Source organism: Rutidosis leptorrhynchoides, chromosome 3, assembly GCF_046630445.1.
Source record: "Rutidosis leptorrhynchoides isolate AG116_Rl617_1_P2 chromosome 3, CSIRO_AGI_Rlap_v1, whole genome shotgun sequence".
NCBI classification, from domain to species: Eukaryota; Viridiplantae; Streptophyta; class Magnoliopsida; order Asterales; family Asteraceae; genus Rutidosis; species Rutidosis leptorrhynchoides.
Genome location: NC_092335.1, coordinates 499813815 through 499823369, shown reverse-complemented (window position 1 = coordinate 499823369; position 9555 = coordinate 499813815). Strand labels below are relative to the sequence as shown.

The window sequence follows — 9555 nt, the reverse complement described above, 5'->3', positions numbered from 1 at the left end:
AATATTAAAATTGGGTAATTGGGCTTTGTACCATAATTGGGGTTTGGACAAAAGAACGACACTTGTGAAAATTAGACTATGGGCTATTAATGGGCTTTATATTTGTTTAACTAAATGATAGTTTGTTAATTTTAATATAAAGATTTACAATTGGACGTCCCTATAAATAACCATATACACTCGATCGGACACGATGGGCGGGATATTTATATGTACGAATAATCGTTCATTTAACCGGACACGAGAATGGATTAATAGTCTATGGAATTATTAAAACAGGGGTGAAATTATGTACAAGGACACTTGGCATAATTGATAACAAAATATTAAAACCTTGGGTTACACGCAGTCGATATCCTGGTGTAATTATTAAACAAAGTATTAAGACCTTGTTACAGTTTAAGTCCCCAATTAGTTGGAATATTTGACTTCGGGTATAAGGATAATTTGACGAGGACACTCGCACTTTATATTTATGACTGATGGACCGTTATGGACAAAAACCAGACGGATATATTAAATAATCCAGGACAAAGGACAATTAACCCATGGGAATAAACTAAAAATCAACACGTCAAACATCATGATTACGGAAGTTTAAATAAGCATAATTCCTTTATTTTCATATTTAATTGCACTTCTAATTATCGCACTATTATTTATTGTCATTGTATTTAACTGCACTTTTAATTATCGTACTTTTTAATTATCGCAGGTTTATTTTATCGCACTTTTATTTATCGCAATTTCATTATCGTTATTTACTTTACACTTTAAATTAAGTCTTTTATTTATTTAATATTTTACATTAGGTTTTAACTGCGACTAAAAGTTTTAAAAATCAACAAACCGGTCATTAAACGGTAAAAACCCCCCTTTTTATAATAATAATATTACTTATATATATATTTGTATTTTTATAAATTAAAACTAATATAGCGTTAAGCTTTGTTTAAAAGATTTCCCTGTGGAGCGAACCGGACTTACTAAAAACTACACTACTGTACGATTAGGTACACTGCCTATAAGTGTTGTAGCAAGGTTTAGGTATATCCATTCTATAAATAAATAAATATCTCCTAGTAAAATATAAGCTATTTCATATACACCGCTGCACACATCAAGTATTTTTGGCGCCGCTGCCGGGGACAATTCTGCTTAAACGCCGGAAGCGCAACGCTATATATATATATAAAAAAAAGATTTTTATTAATTTTTAGTTTCCTTTTGTAAAAATACGTTTTTGTAAAAATACGTTTTAAATTGCAAAAATATAAAAAGAAAAACAAAAATATAAATATTTTTAAAGAGTTTGTTAAATATATAAGTTCTATAAAAGTTTCTTTATCTTTATTTTATAAAAATATAAGTTTTATTTAATTTATATAAATATATTATAAATATATAAATCATTAAAACAGAAAAAAATATATATAAAAACTCTTGGCCTGGTACTGTAGCAGCCCAGACCGTGGCCCAAAATCCTAGCTCATGCGATCGCATGAGTCTGAAGGCAAAAACTCATGCGATCGCATGAGGTCTTCTGACAGGCCACAAACAACCCTAATTCAGCATTAATTACGGTGTATATTTAATTATTATTATAAAACCCTAATTAGGTTATAATTAATTTATTATTTAGTTTTAGTTTTTATTTAATTTGTAATTTAAGTTATAGTTAGTTTAATTAAATTATAAAATTAATAGTTTTATAAAATAAATAATATAAAAATAATATTTTTATAAAAATTGTACTTTTTACAACTTTAAGTATATTTTTATATTTTGTCCCTTTTTATTCGTTTTAGCGTAATATTTGTATTTTTCGCTCGTATTTAGTTTTAAGTCATAGTTTTTTTGCCATAGTTATTTTTATTTCTAGATTTTTAAAATTTGCCGTAAAATCCCTTAAGTGCTTTTTCTTTAGACTAAGATATAGGTGCTTTAGAATTTTGCGATGCCGTTTTTTTTTATGTTTTAGTACCTTTTTAAGTTATTGCCATTTGGAATATAGAATTCCTTTTAAGCTTTAATATTTTTAGACGCAACTTTTAATTCTTAGTTTTTAGTTCCTTTTTAAGTTTCGACGCGCTACTTTCTTATTTTCATTTTTCGATGCCTATTATTTTTCAATCTTTTATTTTTCGACGTTTTTCGACGCGCTCTTTTTCTTTCTTATTTCTCGCCATTCTAGTTTTAGGACTTAGATTTTATTTTCTACTTCTTCTCTAAATTTCTTTAAATTACGAAAATTTATTTTAAGCGGTTAAATTGATAGACATCAAAATTTTCTGGTTCGTAGTAATAGTTGAATTTGTACGTGGACCGAGTTATTGGAGCCAAACAGTACTCAATTATATTGAGACCAAACGAATCCTGGCCCTCTGCTGCATCTTTTGGCTATTTAAAACGTGGGCAAAATCAGAAAAGTCTATTAATTTGATAACTTATATAATTTTTCTTCTTTTTTAAAAACGAATAGGATATTCAGTGAATGCACCGAGCAAAACGTTCACCACCTTTTGTACGTTCACCACCTGTAACCAGATCAAGACATCTAGCAAATATTGTCGCCGTTGATTTTTCTTTAGAATCGTCATCCAGTCAACCAAATACTCCAATTCAAATTTCCGATAATCCATTTTTTGAACCCGACCTCACAATTGAGAATTCGGAGAATATTCAGAGACGATTCATAGATCCTGAACCACTAATCTTTTCTCCGGAACCACCAATCATTCAAACGGAGATTGTCGAGGAATGAACCATTAAATCAGAATCCTATAGTGATTCAGATTCAACAAATTCAATCATGGAGAATCTGGAACCTCTAAGTATGGAAGACCGAATGAGAGCTAAACGCACTGGCCAAGGTCACGCAATTACTCATCCTGACATTAATGCGCCAGATTATGAAATCAAAGGACAAATTCTACACATGGTGACTAATCAATGCCAATTTAGTGGTGCGCCGAAGGAAGATCCAAATGAACATCTTCATACCTTTAATAGGATCTGCACACTATTTAAAATAAGAGAAGTGGAAGATGAACAGATATATCTCATGTTATTTCCCTGGACTTTAAAGGGAGAAGCCAAAGATTGGTTGGAATCGTTACCTGAAGGGGCGATTGATACATGGGACGTTTTAGTTGAAAAATTTCTTAAAAATTCTTTCTGGCATCTAAAGCCGTAAGACTTCAAGGAGAAATTATTACGTTCACACAGAAGTCAAATGAAACTCTATATGAGGCATGGACAAGATTTGGAAAGTTATTGAGAGGATGTCCGCAACATGGTTTAGACACCTGTCAAATAGTACAAATATTCTACCAAGGATGCGACATCACTACAAGAAAAGACATAGATATAGCAGCTGGTGGTTCTATTATGAAGAAAACAGAAACTGATGCTTACAAAATTATTGATAACACTGCTTCCCACTCACATGAGTGGCACCAAGAAAAAAATATCGTTAGATCATCTAAAGCAGCTAGAGCCGATTCTAGCCATGATTTAGATTCCATTTCCGCAAAAATAAATGCTGTCAAGAGACGAATGGAAAAGATGACTAAAGATATTCACTCAATACGAATTAGTTGTGAGCAGTGTGGAGGACCACATTTGACAAAAGATTGTCTTAGTATTGAACTAACAATGGAACAAAGAGAGAATGTTTCATATCTAAACCAAAGGCCTGGAAATAATTATCAGAATAATTATCAACCACCAAGACCAATTTACAATCAAAACCATAATTATAACCGAAATATTCCATACAATAACCAACAAGGTCCTAGTAATCAACAAGTATACAATAATACTTACAATCAGCAAAGACCTAATTTTCAAAACAAACCACCACAAACCGATGATAAAAAGCCAAATTTAGAAGATATGATGACGAAGCTAGTTAAATCTCAAACACAGTTTTTCACATCTCAGAAACAAACCAATGAACAAAATGCTCAAGCATTTAGAAATCAACAAGCTTCTATTCAAAATTTGGAACAAGAAGTAAGTAACCTAGCAAGGTTAATAGGTGAAAGAAAACCGGGAAGTCTATCTAGTGATACAAATGCTAACCCCCGGAATGAAACAGCTAAAGCCATTACCACAAGAAGTAGTATTACACTTAAACCACCTGAAATACCTGTAATTTCTGAGGAAGCTATTCCTACTCCACAAGAACCACAATCTGATCAAGATAAGGAAAAAGAACCGGTAGTTGAAAAGGTTAATGAAGATAACACAGTTAAGGCTAAACCTTATGTTAAACCATACCAACCACCACTTCCTTACCCTAGTAAAATGAGAAAAGAGAGACTTGAAGCCGAGCAATCCAAATTCTTGGATATGTTTAAACAAATAAATGTAAATCTTCCTTTCATTGATGTGATTTCAGGAATGCCTAGATATGCTAAATTTTTGAAAGATCTAATCACTAATAGAAAGAAAATGGAAGAACTCTCGGCTGTTACTATGAATGCTAATTGTTCTGCAGTGCTGTTGAATAAGATATCAGAAAAATTATCAGATCCAAGAAGTTTCATGATTCCATGTTTTCTGGGTAGTCTTAGTTCAATAGAAGCATTGGCAGACTTAGGTGCTAGTATAAATTTAATGTCGTATTCACTATACGCTAAACTAGACCTTGGAGAACTGAAACCAACACGAATAAGCATACAACTAGCCGATCGATCAGTAAAATATCCTAGAGGGATAATGGAGAACATGCTAGTTAAAGTTGGTACTTTAGTATTTCCAGTAGATTTTGTTATTTTGAACATGGAAGAAGATTCTCGAGTTCCTCTCATATTAGGAAGACCATTCTTAAACACGGCTAAAGCAATAATAGACGTGTTTGGTAAGAAACTGACCCTAAGTATAGAGGATGAGAGTGTCACATTTTCTGTTGATAGAGCCATGCAACAACCACAATCTGCAGATGATACATGTTATTATATTCAAACTATAGATTCACATGCAGAACTGTTAGAAGAATTTTCAGAATTACAAGGAACGGGAGAATGTTCTTTAGGAGAAAGTACTGAACCAATTGATGACACTGAAATGTTAGCAACACTTATGGCTAATGGATATGAACCAACAACAGAAGAAATTAAAATGCTAAAAGAAGAAGACAGATATCGATATAAATCATCGATAGAAGAACCACCGACATTAGAGTTAAAGCCACTTCCAAACCATTTGTAATATGCTTATTTACATGGTGAATCTGAATTACCTGTAATAATATCGTCTTCTCTTACTGAAAATGAAAAATCTCAGCTCATTTCTGTGCTAAAAGCTCATAAACCAGCCATTGCATAGAAAATTCATGATATTAAAGGAATAAGTCCTTCGTATTGCACACATAAAATCCTTATGGAAGAAGGTCATAAAACGTATGTACAACGCCAACGAAGACTAAATCCTAATATGCAAGATGTTGTTAAGAAGGAAATTATTAAACTGCTTGATGCAGGTTTAATTTATCCAATTTCTGATAGTCCATAGGTAAGCCCAGTTCAATGCGTGTCTAAGAAGGGTGGCATGACTGTCATCACAAATGAGAAAAATGAGCTTATTCCTACTAGGACTGTAACGGGATGGCGTGTTTGTATTGATTATAGAAAATTGAATGACGCCACCAGAAAAGATCACTTTCCCTTACCTTTCAGTGATCAAATGTTGGAAAGATTAGCCGGAAATAGTTACTATTGTTTTCTTGATGGTTTTTTCGGATATTTTCAAATTCCAATAGCACCCAAGGACCAAAAGAAAATCACATTCACGTGCCCTTATGGTACTTTTGCTTACAAACGCATGCCATTTGGACTTTGCAACGCCCCTGCAACCTTTCAAAGGTGCATGATGGCGATTTTCAAGACATGATAGAAGAATGCATGGAAGTTTTCATGGATGACTTTTCAGTCTTCGGTGATACATTTGAATCATGTTTAGTTAATCTTGAACGAATGCTTATTAGATGCGAACAATCAAATCTAGTTCTTAATTGGGAGAAATGCCATTTCATGGTTAAAGAAGGCATCGTTCTTGGTCATAAAATTTCAAAGGAAGGAATTGAAGTGGATAGAGCTAAAGTAGATGTAATTGCTAAACTTCCACATCCCACCAATGTTAGAGGAGTTAGGAGTTTTCTAGGGCATGCCGGTTTTTACCGACGTTTCATAAAATATTTTTCTAAAATTGCCACTCCTATGAATAAACTCCTAGAAAAGGATGCTCCATTCATCATTTCATATGAATGTATCAAATCTTTTAATATACTTAAAGAAAAACTCACTAATGCGCCAATCATGATAACTCCAAATTGGAATCTACTGTTTGAACTAATGTGCGATGCAAGTGATTTTGCAATGGGAGCCGTTTTAGGACAAAGGATTGAAAAACGATTTCAACCTATATATTATGCTAGTAAGACGTTACAAGGAGCACAAACAAATTACGCAACTACTGAAAAAGAACTCCTTGCTATTGTCTTTGCTTTTGACAAATTTCGTTCATATCTCGTTCTAGCTAAAACGGTGGTCTATACTGACCATTCTGCTCTTAGATACCTATTTTCGAAACAAGATGCTAAACCAAGATTAATCCGTTGGATCTTACTCTTACAAGAGTTCGATATTGAAATCCGAGATAAAAGAGGAGCAGAAAATCTCGCCTCTGATCATCTTTATCTTCTTGAAAATCCTGAATTAGAAGTTCTAAATGAATCGGCCATACAAGACAACTTTCCTGATGAATATCTATTGAAGATAGATTATAATGAAATTCCATGGTTTGCAGACTATGCAAACTACTTAGTGTGTGGATTCCTTGAAAAAGGATTATCGTACCAAAAATGAAAGAAATTCTTTAGTGATATAAAACACTATTTCTGGGAAGATCCACATCTGTTTAAAAGTTGTCCCGATGGAATAATATGCCGATGTGTATTTGGAGATGAAGCTAGTCAAATCTTAAACCATTGTCACACAAGACCAACAGGAGGGCATTATGAGCCTCAACTAACAGCAAGAAAAGTTTACGATGCTGGATTCTATTGGCCTACAATTTTCAAAGACGCACACCTTCTTTGCAAATCCTGTGATGCTTGTCAAAGGGCCGGAAAAATAAGTCAACGTGATGAAATGTCACAAAATGTCATTCAAGTATGTGAAATATTTGACATTTGGGGTATTGACTTTATGGGTCCATTTCCAAAATCTCATAATAATCTCTACATTCTCGTTGCCATTGATTATGTATCTAAATGGGCGGAAGCACAAGCTCTCCCGACTAACGATGCACGAGTTGTAGTCAACTTTTTAAAATGTCTTTTTGCAAGGTTCGGAACACCGAAAGCTTTAATAAGTGATCAGGGTACTCATTTTTGTAATAATCAACTTGGGAAAGTTTTCAAAGGATATGGAGTAACTCATAGAATCTCTACTGCATATCATCCACAAACAAGTGGACAAGTTGAAAATACCAACCGAGCTTTAAAACGTATTCTAGAGAAAACCGTAGGATCAAATCCGAAGGAGTGGTCCATGAAATTGGAGGATGGACTCTGGGCTTTTAGAACAGCCTACAAAACTCCAATTGGAACCACACCTTTTAGACTCGTCTACGGAAAAGCATGTCATCTTCCAGTAGAAATTGAACACAGAGCATTTTGGGCTTTGAAGACATGTAATCTTGATTTACATGAAATTGGACGTCTACGGTTAAGTCAACTAAACGAATTAGAAGAATTAAGACATGAAGCATACGAAAATTTGGTAATCTATAAGGAAAGAACGAATAAATGGCATGATAAGAGAATTAGAAGTTCAAAAGAATTCAAAGAAGGAGACAGAGTTCTTCTTTTCAATTCACGATTCAAGCTATTTCCTGGAAAATTGAAATCAAGATGGTCTGGACCATTTATAGTCAAAAGAGTTTTCCCATTCGGAACAGTAGAATTAATAAATTCAAATGGGATTGAATTTAAGGTTAATGGTCACAGAGTTAAACATTACATAGATAGTCCAATGGAAGTTAACAACGAAGTTAATCACAATTTTGACACCACAGCTAACTAAGTGTGGGGAGAATCAAGTCTTTAAAGGATAATATGTATTTCTGTTAGAGTTAGATGTTCTGTTTTCGTGTAATTTTCGAAAATGGAACCCGAATGGTCTTTCCCTAGCAGACCCTAAAGAACTAGTCTTCTCCCCCCATTCTGAATTTTTATTTTTTTTAGGTTTTACGAGATGAAGACTTCCTGTGAATTAAACCATGGTCTAATGCTACACGCTTTGATCACTAAACGTAATAATGACACCCTTCCAAGTGAAATAGTATCATTAATCAGAGGTAAATTGGACAGAGTAAGAAAAGAATCGAGAAACAAAAATAATAAGTTACAATTTGGTAAAGGAAAATCAAAATCTGCAGCGAAAAGAAGAGCACGACACCTTGAAAGATGTCACAAATGCGGAAAATGGTCACACGAAGGAAAATGCTCGACGAATCAGACATATTCCAATACCGAGTTCGTTACTTTATGCAGAGATGGACCGTTCATATGTTTAGAAGAAAAAACGTTGAATGCTCGAGGTTACGCCTATGTAGCTGTGGAAAACCAATTAGTCCGACTATCTTATGAGTGGGCTAGAGCATATCACTAAGAAATCTATTTCACAGGTAAGTTTGTACAGTTTTTTTTTTATTTTTTTTTATTTTTAACCTTTTGATAATAAACGCTAATTTGTTCGCTAAAAAGTATTAAATTGGTATTCGATAAAATTAGGTCTTGCGACCGAAATTATTGATATCATACAAAAATTTATTACATCACTGCGAAATTTACCGTTTATTCTTAAGGTATAAATATCTTTAATCAATCAACCCAAAATATTTCAAAAATTCGTCATGAGTTAAACTAGGTTATGAATCGAAATTACTTTACCGAAAAGAGGGGCATATATTTTTGATAATATTTGATTGATTAAAGCGGGAAAAAAAAAATTTAATTTAATTTTTACTTTATTTTTAAAATTAATATATAAATATTAAATTAATATTGTGAACTTCTTTAAAATTGTAAATATTTGAAAAATTAATATTTTTAATATAAGTTTGTATGTATAAAAACAAAAATATAATTTAAGTTTGGTGTGAATTCATAATATGAATTTTTAATTTTATGCATTTTAAATTTAAATTTGGTGTGAATTTAAAAACAAAAATTTACTTTATTTCGCTAAGTTAAAAATATGATTTTTAAAATTCGTCGTGAGTTCAAGACTAGGTCGTTGAACCGAAATTGCTCTACCCAAGGGAGGGACGAGAACTTTTATTATCATTATTTTTAATCTTATTGAACTAAAGTATGTCAAAAACATTTAAAAAACCAAAAATCTTTACTTTTAAAACCGCGCTTTGAATTGACAAATTTTAAAATTTTGTCGAAGGATGGACTAGGACAACGATCCGAAACACCCTCATCCTAAAAAGAAACAAATTTTTAAAATTTTATTAATTATATGTTTTATAAGTTAT

At 32.6% G+C, this 9555-nt stretch overlaps 1 non-coding gene across 1 annotated transcript; it reads right to left on the bottom strand.

The window, feature by feature from the left end:
* Positions 1 to 3195: 3195 nt before the first annotated feature.
* LOC139903431 (small nucleolar RNA R71) lies at positions 3196 to 3302 on the bottom strand. Its single transcript, XR_011778251.1, has one exon. It is a non-coding gene; the product is annotated as a small nucleolar RNA R71 (small nucleolar RNA).
* Positions 3303 to 9555: the final 6253 nt, after the last annotated feature.